The following is a 17,694-nucleotide window of genomic DNA, read 5'->3' as shown; positions in this document are numbered from 1 at the left end:
CATGGGAAAGAGGTCTTGATCATTCAATCCTAGAAGTGCCAAGAAAGTGTGGATGATTATAGTACATAGGAGAATTTGTGTGTCAAGCTCTTGACAGAAAGTTCTATATTGATCTACACATGAATCGATGGAGTTCTTTGGCATCAATGTTGTGTCCTTGAAAGTTGTGTGCATGTGTGGTTATGGATGGCCAACTCTATGTAGTGGGTGGTGCTTATATGGGGATGCATCCAATAGCCAAGATACGCAATCCAGTGGATGATCAATAGGATCCTCTACCATTGCTGATTTTATCCTACCTTGTAATCAATGACAATAAAATAATGATGAAAGATAGTGGTTGCTTCTTCAGATCAACATTTGTTTTATTAGTGCAAGAGTTCAATTGATGGTGAATCACATTTCTTTAGATGGTTCTTGTACTAATATTGTCTCAATGATATTTATACCTTATTATTTTTGTCATGTATAATTACAATGTAAGAAAAAATGTTAGAAAATTTATGATATTACATAAATCTTAGACTACATCTGAGCCAATTGAAATCTCAATATGTTTAATCATTGATGATTGTATTAATAGTCATATAAATTTGTATATACTTTTGTTAATAATATGAAAAAAGAGAAATCTCAGTCTCAGAAGTGAAGCTGGGAGTGTCATATACATTTCAGTTGTTTAGTAATTTGGAAAAGTTCCTTATTCGGCTTTTCATTTCTATTGGTTCTTTATATTTGAAAAGTTAAGAAACATATATATAAGATATTCAAGCATGAGACGTGATAGGTTGTATGTTGAAAGTTTTGAAAGTGAAGGTATGGCAAAGCACATCTGATTGTAAGAAGAACTTGAGCCTTTTCTGTACCATGATATTTTAATACATATTCTATAATTATATTAACCTTGAAGGACATTGCATTGGTATTCATTGGTATTCATCAATGGCACATCAAGATTGTAAACATCTATCACTTTGGTTCAGTGCTATTATCTTGAATCACTGACACAACTTTGCAATTTCTTGAGATTGCTCAGATGTTCTTCTAGCAGCTTGTTGAGCAGAGCATTAGCTTGTAGTTATCTGCTTGAGAAGTGTTCACCATATTGAGCCAATGTCCACATGTTATTGCCTCAACAATCCATACATGTTGGGCTTGTAGAATTGTTTGAAGTGTACAAAGCAGTGTCGCCCATGCAATGCAATTATATTCATCTCTTTCCAAGACAAATTTTAATTATATTAAATCTATCTATATACCATTTATGAATTTTCTGGTATATTATATTTTTAGACTAAAGAAAAAGTTTATATATCATCATTACCTCACTATAGAGTAAATCCTTGCCATTCATATGTCATTATAAAATATCAGCATTTAAAATATTGTAATAAAGCCTTAATTTTAAATATAAATCCATGAAAATAGAGAGATAATAACTTATTTTACATTAGCATTCTCTCTATTAAAAAACACATACAGAAATAATGCTAATGATATAAAGTAGAATACTTCTAATATTAAATATTACTCTCAAAATGTAAGAATATAAGTATTAGGAATAAGGGAATATCAAAGATAAATATGTAAAATTTTGAAATTTTTCTAAAAACATATAACACATAAAGGTAATTTCTATCACTTAGTATCATGCAATTCCAAAACTTTCAGTCCAAAGAGATGAAAAATACAACTCCATAAAAATTATTATATTGTTTTAATTTTATAAGATGTATATTGTTTAAGTGAGTTTTAAATCTTTATTTTTGAAATCATTATATTTTAGTGTACTTAAGGAACACATTTTTTATTAAGAGGAAAAATTGTAGATCAATTATATGGAGATTTCAAATAAAAAATAATTACCAAGCCTCAATATTTAATTGACTCATCTGGCCATCGAATCCCACAGTGAAAAATTCCATTTATAGAAGATCATGTAGCACTCAGAGTTTTAAATGTTATATTATGTTATAAGTTAAATTTATTATATTATTATTATGTTATATTTGTAGAAGGGATTTTGAATATAAATATTATATTATGTTATGTTAACTATGTATGTTATAATTATGATTATATTAAAATTATAATTATGATTTCAAATTTTTGAAATACTAAAACATCAAGAATAAACACGATGCTCCCAGCGTAGCTGGGACTTTTGCTAGTCAAACTCTTTATTTAAAGTTGCTATTTTGGCATCGGCATCACATATTCCATTTTAAGAATATTCAAATTTACTTATGGCAGATACTATTCATCTGACTGTCCAAATCTGTGACGATTGATATAGACGGCCAAGATGGCAATATGGGAGGTACTGTTTCAATTCTAGATTTGCAACCGCTCCATCGACTGGGAGGGAATGCTTTGCAGATTGATATGTAGATGGTACATTTCATTTATCCTATTTCTAACCCTAGGAAGGGATTTGTCTCTGTTTGTAGAGTTCGTAGAATTACCGAGTTTGTGAAGAAAAGAGTTACAGTTATGGAAAAAGTACTCAACAGAGAGTATCATCTGGTAAAAGAGTCTCGACCCCCCTATTGTCGTCCCTGCGATTCTAACTTGAGATGTTCCAGGATGACCAAGATATTCCGGCCAATTGCAGCAACGGTGGCGTCGAGTCTGGTGAGGGACCAAAAAACCTCCTACCAAAAGCCGCAACCTACATTTGTTCCTTATCCAACACCTTTGAGTGAGTTCCTTCGATTTAGACACTAGAAAAAACTCTAACGCATTCATTTTTGGACAGCTCCGGAAGGAGTCCTGGGAACGGCACTGGATAACGATCCTAAGCGGCTGAAAGTCCCAGCCTATTACAACGAGGTTGTGTTTGTTTCTCCATTTGCAAAGGTTTGAGAGGCTCACGGCTTTCTCTGTGTCACCATAGTTGTGCTCGATGATCAGCGATAACAGGCTTGACGCCTTCCAGATTTATGCTGGGAAAAAAATCGCCAGCATCCGCCTGTGCAGGTGCATTCGACAGATAGACGTGCTCTGCTTGGAAATGCGATGAGGATTGGGAGTGAAAGGCGAAGAGGCTATGGTGGATGGAGCTCACGACAGGGACAACGTCTCGGACAACGAGGGGATTCACGTTGTCAATAACAACTAGAATCAAGGTTCTTCACTCTTCTGGTGGGATCGCGCAGGGACGTACACCTGGAGCAAGCCTGTGATGAAAGGAACGCACCCTTCTCCTCGAGACAGCCACAGCTCAACGGCCGTCGGGTCTAAGCTCTATGTGTTTGGTGGTACCGATGGAACCAGCCCGCTGAACGATCTCTTTGTTTTGGATACTGGTAAGCTCCGAGTTCTATCGATTTTTTTTTCTTGTTCTTATCATCCGATGCAGCTACCACCACCTGGGGGAAACCTGACGTTTTTGATGATGTTCCTGCTCCGAGAGAAGGACATAGCGCGTCTCTCATCGGTGACAACCTGTTTGTGTTTGGGGGATGTGGGAAATCCAGCGATCCCTCAGAGTAGGAGTACTACAACGACCTCCATGTTTTGAACACGAGTAATATCCTGTTATCTTTTCTTGTTTTCTTCTAAACCTTTTTTTTTCCTGTAGATACTTTTGTCTGGAAGAAGATTTCTACCACTGGAGTCTCGCTTATTCCTCGGGATGGCCACACCTGCTCTTTCTATAAGAACTGTTTCATTGTCATGGGTGGCGAGGACAGTGGTAATGCCTATCTAAATGACGTTTATATTCTGGACACAGGTACATACATTGTGCTGGTTTTAAACTTGCGAATTCATTTGCGTTTCCAGAAACAATGGCATGGCAGGAGGTAAAGACGACTGGTGTGGAGCTGATGCTAAGAGCCGGGCACACAACAATCAGCCATGGAAAGTATCTCGTCGTGTTTGGAGGATTCTCCTATGATCACAAGCTATTCAATGACGTCCATACTCTCGACTTAAGTACGTGAGTCTCTCATGGGGCTTTTACGTATTTTGTAGTGACTGGTGTTTGGGCGACTTCGAATCCCTCTGGTCCCTGGCCTTCTCCATGTTTCTCCCTTGCAGGAGATTCCGTGGACGCAGAGCGAGGCATATGATTCTTCTATGGGGGATGTAACGAAGAGCTTGAAGCTCTGGATGACATGTATTTCCTCGACACAGGTTGGGTTCTTCTTTAATTGACATTGCTGACATTCTTGACAATATGGTTGCCGTTTTTCTGTGAAGAGATGCTGAGGGAGAAAGATCCATCAGAGCCAAAGCTATCCATGCGCCATGCATAAGGAACTTAAGAGAAGGCGGCAAGAGTATCGTGCCACGCCATTCGTGCTAGACAAGCAACGGGATGCGGACAAGAGCTTGGTTTCATCTCACGGAGGTATCTGCAGAAAAACTTGGACCTCTCCAATTTTTCCCTGTCAAACTCATGCTACATAGTTTCAAGCTCATGTTCAGCCGCTAGGCAAGAAGATGTTCGAGGCTAGAGTAAGCGACGTATTCAACTACGGATACACATTAGAAGCGTCCATCGATGGGAAGCTTTTCCGTGGGCTGCTCTTCTCGTACAAGCCTGGCTTTGCTCAGGCAGTGCAATCTTACATGGCGAGATTTGTTTCATCAATGATCCTTGTAGCATGAAATTGGCTCTACCATTGGGACTTCTAGACAGTCAAGAGCAGGAGACACGTTATAAATAATGTAGTATTACAACACAAATACAATTGAATCTGGCACCAATTCACTTAATTTGTCCAGATATGGCCATGGCCACTATTCTTTGTTTGTCTTTCTTAGTTCTCTTTTTCTCTGCGAGTTGGTGAAGTTGGATTGGATCCTACCTAGTGTGTCACAAGAATTGATACACGTCCATGGGTGTGACGATGCTTCTTGTCTTCAGACTAATTGGATTTGTACATCACCGTGCCCCTGTAGAGAAACGCATGGTCATTAACCTGCTCTAGATCACCGCCACCACAATGAAGCTCACCTTGCCACTGGGTTGAGCAGAAGTGATAGAGCAAACCAGTGACCTCATCAATCTCTGCTGCTCGTGGGTGAAGGCCAACCCTGCAAGATCTTCGTCCCTGTCCCTTGTGATATCTTCGTCCCTGTCCCTCGCACTGACCTTCTCACCTGGCCGCTACGTACATGTGACTGATCCCAAACTCCTGGTGGATGGCCTTAAGATCTTCTTGCTGGTGATGCTGCTGCTGCTGTGATTCCAACTCTCTCTCTCTCTCTCTCTCTCTCTCTCTCTTCACTGCTGTCGTTATCAGATACCGATATGTAGTGGTGCTCAAATTTTGTATCCTGGATCCACATGAGAATGACGTGATAGCAAAGAGCAAGACTTACCTGTAGCATTAAGTCGACTCTACCATTAGGACTTCTAGATAGCCTTTCTGTCACCATACTACCATAAAAAACTGTGACAAAACCATACCCCAACCGAAGAATTTCCTCTAGCTTTGACAACAAAACTTACAAAGAACTATGATTACCTGTATCCCAAGATATTCATTGACTTTCTCCAAAAATAATAGATATCAGAGGTCCACTCTGTAATCAGGACAAAAGGATAAATGTAAACACTGGTCACACAGAAGTATATTGATACCTACAGGTGAGAGGATCATATGGGTGAAATATGTTCATCATTTGCCTGCATGCTGGCTTTTTTTCTTCAATGCCTTCATCTTCCCAGTACTCATGACCTGTTCTTATGCAAACACATTCAAACGACGTTGCAAAGACCGTAAATCATACACATACCCTAAGAGTATATCCTAAGATTCATACCCTAAGCTTCTAAGAGTTTTTGAAAAACCATCCAGTACCTGTGTCTGCAATGTCAAAATAAACTCTCCTGATAATCTTCAATTGAACTCTTTTGGCATTATAAGTAGAGAAATGCCTATGGTGTAGAATCCAGTGCACACTTAGAGCTGCAGTCGAGAATGCAGATCAGGTGTGTATACAATGACAAGAATATGTCAACCCACCTGAAGATTGTTGGCCAGGACATGGAGGTGCTAATATTGTTTAATGCAAGAAGCAAACGAGTTATGTGAGCAGATGGAAAGCCTGTAATTAGTGTTAATCAACAAGCTTTCATGAAACAGCAAAATACAAAAGTGATGACAGTACAGCCAAGATGCAGTCACTACAGCTTGAATTGAGAAGGAAAAGAAGAAATCTGTTACTAAGAGAAGACTGTGGGCTTTGATGAGACAGAAAAATCAAAGACTGAACAGGAGGTACTGAAGATTACGGAAGAACTTGAAGACGCATGGGAGTTGAACAGGTTTCTCAAAAAATACATAGCTGGCTATAGATAAAAAAAAATGGATGTCAGTGTGCAAAAGTGGAAGTTGAGATGGCAGATGCAACTACTATAATGAACTGAGGGTGGACAAGGAACTCTGAAGATGATGTGACACTGATGCTGCAGCAATGAAAATGGAACGGATTTTAGAGACTTCCTTGCCAGATTGTCCACCAAGCCATTTTGCTGTGGAGAAGCAAAAAGTTATTCAGGCTTTACAGTTAAAGCTACACTAAGCTTTTGAGTTTGTCAAAGATGCAGAGCACAAGATGGAGGCTTTAACTGATGCAACCTCAAATATGTCTAAAATGCAAGAGTATTCAAAATTTCTGAACGATACAGGTATTGCTCAGAAGAAAAAAACAATGTGCTGCTTCTCCAGGTACTCTAACATTCAAGTGAATCCAAGGTGCCTTGTGATGTTTCTCCAGTCCAGTGAAGCTGATCAATGGCATCATGATCAATACAACAGAATCCAGTGAGCTTTGTTTTTTTTTTTTTTTAAATGACTAACATTGTGATGGTTCTTCAGGCATGTGTTTGCATTCTAGCAAATCCAGGATGGCTGTTTATTGCCAGTCACAGACACCTCACAGATGCACAGTAAGTTTTTCTAGCACACACTTGCTCTCTAATGCACTAAGCATGTAGACTTGTCTCCTATCTATAGTTTATCGAGAATCCCATTGGGGCTGTGTGCCTGGAAGGAGCTCCCATCACTCACTGAACAAGCCACACTGTCCGATGCTCCCTGGTGCTACACCAAACAAGCCGTGCCAATGTTGTCCCATGACGCCGTGAACACGGAATCCCACCCGTTTCCAATCACAGCCATGTTACGAATTATCTCCTAAGAGAGCTGAAAGGACCACAACTGCAGTGAGCCTCCAGCTCCCGGGCTGCTGACAGCAGCAACAACAGCAGCAGGTTCACCTAGCCGAGAACTGTGAGTCTGGCACCCAATGAGTAGAAGCGATGTGTTTGGACACACCTCCACAACTTGGTGTGTGTAGCTCACAGCTTGGGAGACGTAGTCGAGGTCTGGTTGGAATAGGTGGAGAGGCAAGAGCTCAGACTTGTAAGCAACGTCCTTGGTAGCTCTCCAAACAGGATCCAATTGACACACATGTTTGCCTGGGTGGAGGTGCCCTGGAACACAACCATAAGGTGTTTGTTAGCAGAGGTGGTGTCTTCCTTATACACTGGGCCCCAAGATTTGGAGTCCGAGGAGGGCTCAAGTGTTGGAAGTTTGGGGATGGCTTCCAGCTGGGGATGGAGGCAGGCATCCATAGGTTTTGGTGGAGATTGTGGTGAGCGGGGAGATGAAGAGTGCCAGACACTTGGGATCATGCTGTGAGAGCTTGGAGACTTCGTCCCACACTTCCAGAGCTTCTTTGCTTGGTGGGTTTTGTTTGGCTGAGCGGTGGTGGTGATGGCGGGCTAGAAAAACACTGGCAGTAACAATGTGATATGCAGGGCAAAGGCTGTCTCAAGATAGTCCTCTAACGGATAAAATTGGGCAAGGTTCAATCTCAAGGAGATGCAACACACGGAGAAGTTTGACGCACAAGACAATTGAGAGACCCTGGCTGGATACTTCATCACCGGCTTGCAATTGCTCTTGGATGACACATCCAACAATCTCTTTGGAAATTCTTTGAGTGTGTCACAAGGAAGCAAATGAAGTTTTTAAAGTGAAGCGAATGTTTGATATCGTCCAGTAAATGTAATGTACATCTTTTGTATGACTTTATAAATGTTTGGTCAGTAAACTGAAGCGATATTTATCCCAGAAAAACAGTTACAGTTTAATATTTAAAAAGTTTACAGTTTAGCATTTGTGTCTAGGTATTTGCTAGAAGACAAATCAAATGTGGAGCCAAAGACTCTGTAAGTTTCTTACCAAAGAACAAATGAAAGAAAATATAAAACAAGGCAATGAAAATAATAATGACAGTTGCTGATCTATGCCAATCAGTCACTTCTACTGATAGCATGGTACCTATTGAGAAGATATCACAATCAATTTTGACTAACTATCGACTTAGAGTTTAATGTAGGTTCTATTACAAACAATGGCAGAAATTAGCAAAGCAACCAGAACAGCAGAAATCTGGAAAGAAGCTTTGGCAAATATTCAAAGGAGAAAAACAGAGCGTTTGTTGTGAGATAGTTTGTTGTGCATGTAAAGCGGTATATTACTTTCCGTTTAATACAAATTCTCGAATTCTAATTTTAAATAATTTAATATTTATATTCTAATTTATTATATTATATTCTAATTTAGAATTTAATACACTATAAAACAGGTTCTTTCCAAATGGCAACAAGCCCGACTACTAGATGTACTTGGATGCCCACCAAAAGAATTTATTTATGGCTTTGATGACATAGATGGAATTTCGAGAAAGATTAAAGAATATAAGGAAAAGATAAAACAGTTCAAGAAGATTAACAAAAAGAAATTGGTAGCCCTAGGTAAGCTTGGATCCAATTTATTTTTTTCTTTTTCAAGCAGAATAAATTTTTTTTTTTTTTTGCATGCAGCACTTACAGTACTTACAGCTCATAGACTTAGTGGAAAGCTTTACAACAATCGGCTCCCACACAAAAAAGAAATTCAGAAAATCTTTGACAAGAAAACCAACGGAATTAATCCATATGTATTCTCGGCACTACATTATGGATTCGGTGTTCCATTTGATGTTTGCAAGGAATTTAAAGGAGATATGGCTCAGGAACTCCTCAACACTATGAATGACCTCCATCCTAAACGAGGCATTAAGAAGTGGAAACCAATATGTCTCGAAGGTATTGCTTTACAAGTTGATACTACATTTGCCAAGGACATGTTCAAATACAATCCATTCAAAGATGCAGAAGACCTTCTCGACATTTGCATTAAAAAGGATATGCTGTAGTCAAAGATCATGGAAATTAAAATATGATATTCTCACCAAAGTCTCAGTTTTAGATATCCTAGAGCAGGAATAGAAGAAGTATCTTCTCTTATTCTACTTTTACAGATCCTCTTACCTCGTAAAAGCCATATCTCAAACTTTTTAAGCATAGCTCTTTGTCTTCTTTTTTTCCTTTTTCTTTTGTTTATTTTCCTCTTCTTCTCCCCTTGCATCCAGGGTTTGCTCACTTGCACCAAGCCTATTGGCAACAACCACAACCATTCCTGGCAAACAGTTGATCTTCGACTGCTTTCCACAGCAACACCCTACAGCCCTTGTCGTTTCTTTCTCCAGCAACTCCACTGCTGTCACCATGACTCAAGATCTGCTGTACAAGCTAGATAAGAAAAATTATCAAAGCAAATGTCTCTGATGTTAGCAGTAATTCTGTAACTGTCTGAACTCTTCACAACCTTGAGATTAAGTCCCATCATACGAACAGCTAAATTAGAGCCTGATGACCCGGTGACATAGATGAAACTGATGGAATCTAAAGTTACTGAATACCATGCACGTACTCTAGCTACAATCTCTATATCAGCATCAAGTAAAACTATTGAAACTCCTATAACAAATATTGACTTCCCATCGTATTCAGATATTTTACCACTTTTTACACACAAGACCTGCTTCTCTCCTCTTTGAAACTTTTCATATATTTTTGAATACCTCTTCAGCTTTGGAGTCCCAAAGACAAACATCAATACTCCTTCACTCCTTCCTGATTCATCACCAAGACATAACGTCCTCCTCTTAATGAGAGTCCCAGTATCCTTGCATATAACATTTGTCAGTCCAACCAATATAACAACACCAACCATCTTATCTTCTCCAACACATGCATCATACTCCCTTATTTAAACGTGCTATTGGCATATGGCATCCGGCGTCTTTTATTCCATTTTTAGAATATTATTTCTGAATATACTTATAATCTAACGGTTCAAATTCAAAAACTTCAAATAGATGGCATAGATCAAGTGCCAAAGGGGTGGCAACTCTTCAATTTTTTAATGACGATCCAAATCAAGAGAAAAAATTTAGGGCAATTGGGCAGATTGTGAGCTCTCTCTCTCTGTGTGCTGAAATTTTCTATTTGCTGCGTTTGATCGGACTAGCTGGGGACTGACGAGCCGGCCGTGCAAAAAAAGTGGCCGTGACAAAGATGGTCTTCCCAATCCTTACGAGCACCAGTCCCAAGTGAGTGTTCTATTCATTGTCGTTTAGAAAAAAAAAAGAATTTTTTTCCTGTTGTTCTTGCTTGTTTGATTTCTCTGATCAGAGCTCGCAGGTGGATTTGCTGCTGAGCTTTTGCCAGCAACTAAAATTCTCATAGGGCGATCAGGCAGATTGGGGCAAACATGGGGCGAGAGGAGCATCGCTGCAAAAAGAGCATGGATGCTGCCATCCTCAGAGGACCAGGCCTTCATCCAGAACGAGGCCAAGGAGAAAATGGGAGGAGTAAACAGGTGGCGTTCCTGTGTCACAGACATCGAGTCCCACGAGTGACTCTGGTTTCGGCTGGATGTGTTTGTGTCGAATGAAGAGCAGGTGCGCCCACTACTCAATCTCATGATGAAGTACGCCTACACCACGACTTGGCTGCGGGACTCTCCTGCCATGCTATAAGTTGGTACATGGAAGGTAAACTTTACTGGATTCCACTTCAGCCTCCATTGTTTGTTCTTGTAGATGGGGAAGATCTCCAAGAATTGGCTGCAATGTCTTCAAATTCCAGTGCCCTGGATTGAGCTGGCCATTGCGACTATTCTGCTGTTAAAAGGATCATCCTATAGAGGCAAGAACTGGCTGGTTCGCAAATTTTGTGATTTACAACTGTTTTACAGTTTTGGAGCCAATTGAAATATCCAGTGTTTTTAATGAGAGATGATGCATCCCCAAACAGAGATTGTAAGGTGTTGCTGCATTCCTGGATGGAAACTCTTTCGTGGTAGCATCCAGTTGGGACTTGGTAATACTTTCCTCTCCATCTTAGAACTTGATCCAGTATTTCTAAAAAGATGCTAAACTTACCATGACGGTTGAATCTCTGGCAGCTATGGCACGAGTGTCAGCGTAGGAGACAACACCAGGACAAAAATGAAGGTCTTGGCGGACATGAGGCTTGGAAGGGACAATTTTTACACTTTACTTCCATCGGTGGGAGTTGGGTCGAGAAGAACCGATCCATCACAGTCCTGAAGAACAGCAAAGTTAGAAGACCAGAATTTAAATCCTGCAAAGCTACTCCTGTCGATGAAACAGTCGTGGAAGTGCAAGCGTAGAACTCCTGCTGGTATCGTCCTGTTCCAATCGGTGTGCTTGCTCAGAGTGTCCCTGATGATTCTCTCGGCTTGAGGACAGGATCTCGAGTAACTGTGGTAGCCATTCTTGTATCCTCCACTCTCATCATGAGCCAAAACACCCAAGCTCAGAGACAGCAGAAGCAAAACCAAAATGTTCCCTCTCCAACTTCCCATCCTCAGGTATTGCAGCTTGGCATGTCTTCTTCCTCCTTGAATTTTCTTGGCAGTGATCGATGATCTGAAGATGAGCGTAGTTCCGTGATGAAGTGGGCCACTGATACAAGGCTCTTATAGTCCAAGTTAAGTCGTCATAAACCGTGTCTGCTGCCTCTGATGAGTGTTTCCATGCTTAAGAAATCCTTTGACATCGTCCAAATCCAGGGAAGCTAGCGCTCATAGTTTGACAAAGTTCAACCTCTGCACAAGAAATAGGAAAATTCAGCCAACTAAAGAAAGGTTCTGAAAGAATATATGTCTGTAGGCCGCATTTTCTATTCCATTTCCAAGCTTTCACTTTGTTCTGTTTCTTAAGATTTTTGCTTTTTCTTCTTCTTCACGATGTTCTTGCCCTTCTTTTTCTTCTTTTGGTATATGACGCTCAATGGTCAATGCTAATGGGCAACGAGATATGGGTCCGACGAGCTTGCCAAGCTTCAAATCTTCATTGTCGTCCATTACTTCGTTGCTGGCTATAGGTGAATATTTATTATTTGTGCTATTATTACTTTATCTGGTGTTTGTAGGAGGACTGCCTTGGATCCCAACAGCACAGTTTCTTGCCACAACAGAGGCCATGATTTTTCAAATCTGTAAGACTTTCAAAAATTCTGTAATTATAAAAGAAAAAAATACTATACTGAACTGTATCTTGATCTTAGTGAATCAAAATAGCTTTTTTTCTGGCTATGGAATGGGCACTTATTTTTGTTCTCTACCTAATTGCTTTATTCCTATTGTGCAGTACTACTATAGTAGAGACCCCAACTCTGCTGGAATATAAATTGATACCAGTGCATTGATGAGCATCCTGCAGCTCAGCCAGAACTTTTTTTTTGTCAAGGATATTTCACCTTATGATATGTTTAACTTTGCAGGTTGAGCTTGATTCCAAAGGAGCACATATGTACAATGCTGCTGTTGCTCTTCGCGACACTATGATCGAGCTTGAGGTCGCAATAGAAGGTGGAAAGGACAGCTTGTCAATGTCTGCTCAAGCAGGTGGTGAAACTGTCAAGGCACCTGGGAATCTCGTCATTAGTACACCAAACAGCTCTCTTTTCTCGTGAGCTTACATTCTTCCTTTTTTCTTCCAAAAGGTACTCCGACACTAGAGCATACAGTCAATCCAAGCTCGCAAACATCTTCCATGCCAAAGAACTGGCAATGAGATTCAAGGTATTTGTCAATGCTTTCTCTTTCGCTGATTAGGCCGAAGGAGTTGACATCACAGCCAACGCTGTTCATCCAGGGTTCATAATGACACCTTTGATGCGGTACACACTCTACATAATGAGTTTGTCTCTTTGCCTCGTTTGTTTGCCTCAATGAAAGGAGGTAAGGTTTTACTCTGATATTAGGATGTTGATGATACATAATCTTTTTTTCCTAAGAAAATAATATATCAGAAAATTCAACTATGGTCCATAGATTGATTTAATAATAATAAAAGCTTAGGTGATGATGAATCACATTTTTTAAGATGGTAGCCTTTTGTATTGTGTATAATGTTGTCTCAATCATATTTTTACCTTTACACCATTGTATTTATTTTTATATTTTCATGTATCAATGCACAAAAGATTACTCTTAAAAACAGTATTATAACTTTATGATATCACACAAATCTTAAACTATATCTACTTTGATGCCGTACACACTCTACATAATGAGTTTTTTTTTGGTTACTTATGGAACTTTGATCTTCATGCAGGGGTTCTCAAGTTCTTCTCCAGCTTCCTTTGGAAAAATGTGCCACAGGTAAGAAGAATTCTCCCAATAATCTGGAAGTTTTTCGTGACTAATATGTGATCGATCTCTCAGGGCGCTGCTATGATGTGCTACACGGCTTTACATCCAAGCCTCGAGGAAGTCACTGGGCAATACTTCGTGGATTCCAACAAATCCAACTGTAGTGCTTATGGCAGAGATCCCGAGCTCGCTCACAAGCTATAGGAGTTTATAGACAAGCATTCTCCATCCTAAAGGTAAAAGGTTGATGGTGCTGGAGAGCGAGCGAGCAAACCAGGACAACCCAGCAATGATTTGTGGATAGACTGTATTTACTCTTCTCAAAAGCTCGAGCTCGAGCTTGATCAAAAGTAAGATGTGTTGCCTACATTGCACATGACTAAAACTTTGGTTTCGAGCATGTCGTCCCTCGCGTACTTGACATCCTCTCGTTGGATTCCAGAGTCTTTGATCCCACCGTATGGCTGGCTATCAACGCACATGCTTGGCAAATCGTTGAGGCAAACTCCTCCAGCCTGTGAGGATCAAATAATTATCAAACAGTCGATCAATACTCTATATCTCAAATGCAAAGCTACCTCTATATGCTCAAACGCATAGAAGGCCTTGTTTAGATCACACATAAAGACGCCGGCTTGGAGACCGTAATGTGTGCTGTTAGCTTCCATCACGGCTTCCTTGAAATCACTGCGTCACCACCGTTTAAGTTTAGAGAAAAGAAAAGGAAGTAAAGAAGAACTTCGGGAGCTAAGAAACTTTGAGAGCTGACTTGTATGAGTAGAGAAGGATCACGGGACTGAAAATCTCTTCCTTCCTTGTGTCCGTGTCAAAGGGAGCGTCTTCCAGGATCATTGGCTCCATGAAAGCTCCTGTTCGCTTACCACCAACTAAAAGTTTGGTGCCTGCCTTCACTGCCTCGTTCACGCTCTTCTCCACTGTAGCTGCTGACGACTGACGTGTTGTCTTCTCCACCCTTGAGTTTCTTAACGGCAGCGATCAATGCATCATTCACCTACACAACCAGCACCAAATACGTTAGATCAAAGCTCTATTTGAGAACAAAGAATATGATAGAATTTAAAGACGAGTGTCGGATACCTCACCTTTCACCTAAAGACGCTGCATGTGAATGCACAACTGGCCGCTCTGATAGAATCCCTCATGGACCAACCTAGCGATTGTACCTTCCAAGTCTGGAACGAGATCTTCCACTAAGCATGAAGCATTGCCTCCCAGCTCCATAACCACCTGTAACAGGGATAAAAGAAGTTGAAGAAAGCAAAGCTCCATCCGAAGGAAGATATAATAAAATATCATTATATTTTAGTATCTTTATAAGTATGAATAATTTTCTAAAACAATTTTAGTCTTCAAGATTAGCATTTTCTACAACATCCATCTTACAACTGATATAAATCCCAGCTGAAAATATGTTTCTTTTTAAATAATTTTATTTTAAAAAAGTTTTAATGTAGATAATGGTACTCTATAGTATTTAATAAAACCAAAAATTTCTTATAGTTAGAAGGAAGCAGTGGTTCTTGCAATAACAAAAATATTTTAGTTATTCATGTCTATAGTTGTATGTTAGATCTAATTATATAATTTTTAGTTTTATGTACAATATAATCTAGGTTTGAAAAATCTAATTTATAATACAAAAGAATGATGATGTAAAGTGGCTAAAATATTCTTTAAAAAAATTATTTAACAAATTTTAAATCTTATTATGAATATAATAATCTTATTTTCTATGTTAATTGCTAACATTTCCTACTAGATTGATTTACTGGTAGTGTTGTGTAACTAATTGTAATCAATAGTGATATGCTTTCATTAACAACAATTCCATCCCAGAAAAAATCAATAACGGCTTCTTTACAAAACATAAGAATACTAAACCCAATATAAAGGAAATCCTTCAAACTTTTTCATCATGAATCTTTCTATATTTATTTTCAGACTATTATAATCTAATTATTTATTTTAATCTTATATCTCACTTCAAGATCTATAAAAAGAATTACATGCTTTTGTTATATATGCTAAATCCACTTATAATATCAACATATTCAAACTTCTTCAAATATATGCATAAAAATATTTTCTCAAAAGAAATTAAATGATACTCCTAGAAGTTTGTATTTGGAACTCTTGAACAAAATATGTTATTTAGAATTTTTCGTTTCAACTCCAAGGGATGTAAATAGTGGCAATAGAATTTAAGTGTCAGAGATGGATTTTACAAGATGAAAAATATATTAAAAATACTGAAAAGTGGATTTGAATATTAATAATACAATTAATATTTAGAGTAAAGATTTTTTTAACTAAAAACCAGATAGTGGAGTATTTGGAGCAAGTAATAAAATAAAAGAGTGTTATTGTTGTAAAATATAAATTAGTAAATATATTAGAAACTAATTTATTTTTCTATTCAAAGAAATTGTTGATAAGATTAATATCCAAAACATGTATATTTTTTAAGAAAACTAAAAACATTTCATTAGTTTTCGAAGATTTTTATAAGTGTAATTAATTATATAAATCATATTTAGTCTACAAGAGTAAAGTGTTCTACAACATTCTTTACTTAGTTAGAGGCATCATTACAGTTAAGATAGAATTAATGTTAAAGGTATTATTACAGTTCAAATAAAAACACATTATCTGAATATGCAATCAAAATTATAATTTCCGAAAATTGACCTATTATGTTTTGGTAGTATATATTTCTTTGGTTTTATGAAAACTGAATTGCTTTTAAATCATGCCAGCAATCTTGTAGATGTGTTTAGGTTTGTGTACCTTTTTATAAAGGCATTAAAAGAATTCAAATTCAAATTTAGTGATGATTAAAATATGATCTTATCTTCCCCAACATTTGCATTATTATCTAATTGCATTATTTTCCATTTCTCTGGAGATGAATAGTAGAAAAATTAAGATAAATTAAACTTTGTATACAATCAAAATTTCTAACATTGTAAAATTAGAAAAGAAGATCTATTTATCTTGGGTATGCTATATCTCCTAACAAATATTTCAGCATACTCATTGTTTTATAAAATGAAACCTTTATAGAACATATTGTTGAATTGCTTTTAAAGCATGGCAGAAATCTGTATATGTGTTTAGGGTTGTGCACCTTTTTATAAAGGCAATCAAAAACATCAAATTCAAATTTAAAGATGATAAAAAATGATCTTACTTCCCCAACACACATGATTATCTATTTATATTATTGTACATTTCTCTGGATATGAATACTAGAAAATTTAAGATAAATTTAACTTTATATATAATAAAATTTTCTAATATTGTAAAATTAGAAAAGAAGAATTATTTATCTTGGGTATGTTATATCTCCCAGCGGAGCTGGGGTCTCTGCTAGTACTCCCTTATTTAAACGTGCTATTGGCATATGGCATCCGGCGTCTTTTATTCCATTTTTAGAATATTATTTATGAATATGCTTATAATCTAACGGTTCAAATTCAAAAACTTCAAATAGACGGCATAGATCAAGTGCCAAAGGGGTGGCAACGCTTCAATGTGATTTTAATGACGTTCCAAATCAAGGAAAGTTTTAGGGCAGATTGTGAGCTGCAAGCTCGCTCTCTCTCTCTCTCTCTCTCTCTCTCTGTGTCACAACTTGGCTGCGGGACTCTCCTTCCATGCTATAAGTTGGTATATGGAAGGTAAGCTTTTCTGGATTCCACTTCAGCCTCCATTGTTTGTTCTTGTAGATGCAAGAATTGGCTGCGATGTCTTCAAATTCCAATGCCCTGGATTGAGCTGGCCATTGCGTACTATTCTTCTGTCAAAAGGAACATCCTAGAGAGGCGAGAACTGGCTGGTTTGCATGTGGTCAACAAGCTCAGCGCTCCATACCAGAGCACTGACGAGCATCCTGCAGAACCTTTTTATTTGCCAAGGACAGTGAGTTGCATATGCCAAGATTGAAAAGAGCCAGGTGATACGTTCACCATCAGCAGCTGATCAGGTTTAGGAGGTAAGTAACTCTCCTCAAGTGTGTTTGACAGGCTGTTTGTTTCCTTGGTTGTTTCAATAAAAAAAGAAAGTGGACTATTGCGGGAAGAGGCTCTCCTTGGGTTCCATGAGAAAGCTCTGGAAATTAGCAGGTAACTCCTCA

General features: G+C 38.4%; 1 long non-coding RNA gene across 1 annotated transcript; it reads left to right on the top strand.

The window, feature by feature from the left end:
* The first annotated feature begins 2,651 nt into the window (after window positions 1-2,651).
* On the top strand, window positions 2,652-2,924 carry LOC9646512. The gene is made up of 3 exons (XR_002991245.1): window positions 2,652-2,701; window positions 2,759-2,832; window positions 2,897-2,924. It is a non-coding gene; the product is annotated as an uncharacterized LOC9646512 (long non-coding RNA).
* Window positions 2,925-17,694: the final 14,770 nt, after the last annotated feature.

The sequence above is a fragment of the Selaginella moellendorffii genome, unplaced genomic scaffold (assembly GCF_000143415.4).
Source record: "Selaginella moellendorffii unplaced genomic scaffold, v1.0 SELMOscaffold_145, whole genome shotgun sequence".
NCBI lineage: Eukaryota > Viridiplantae > Streptophyta > Lycopodiopsida > Selaginellales > Selaginellaceae > Selaginella > Selaginella moellendorffii.
This window is presented reverse-complemented; position numbering and strand designations above follow the sequence as displayed.